A 766-nucleotide genomic window follows, 5' to 3' on the forward strand; every position below is an offset into this window, starting at 1 on the left:
TACACGCGCACACATAAACACATACACACACCCATACACATATATTTATATATGTATGTATATATACATGTATATATATATGTGAGTGTGTGTGTGTGTTTACATATATATGCACATACATACATACATACATACATACATACATACATACATACATACATACATACATTCATACATACATACATTCATGCATACATACATAATCAAACAGAGGAAGTGGAGAAGAGCCGAAATATAGAAGTGAAAGTAAAGAAATAGAATAAAGAAAAAGGAAACGACAGAAAGGATTTTAGCGTAGCTAGACGACATACAGACAGACAGACAGACAGACAGACAGACAGACAGATAGATAGATAGATAGATAGATAGATAGATAGATAGATAGATAGATAGATAGATGGTATGATATTGATACCATGATAATGTTTATGTACGCATGCGCAAAACACTATCTTACTCTTACTCATCCTTCTTCCACTTCTATTTGCCATGTTTGAATGATGACGTTTGCACAGCTGTTATCCTAAGGAAACTTAGGTTCGCTTCGACCATATTAGAAGAAAGACGAAACTCACTAACTATATCAATTGGATGGATACACACCAGTAAAACTTACCAAATAGAGAAATAAGAATATTAATGAATTCAATACCAGATACAATATAAAAATACATAAATCGATAAATAAACCGTTTCCCTCTTAAATTCTAGATTGCAAGATGAAGAAATCAATGTGTTTTCAAATACTAATACTTTAATGAAAACT

The sequence above is a fragment of the Octopus bimaculoides genome, chromosome 5, assembly GCF_001194135.2.
Source record: "Octopus bimaculoides isolate UCB-OBI-ISO-001 chromosome 5, ASM119413v2, whole genome shotgun sequence".
NCBI classification, from domain to species: domain Eukaryota; kingdom Metazoa; phylum Mollusca; class Cephalopoda; order Octopoda; family Octopodidae; genus Octopus; species Octopus bimaculoides.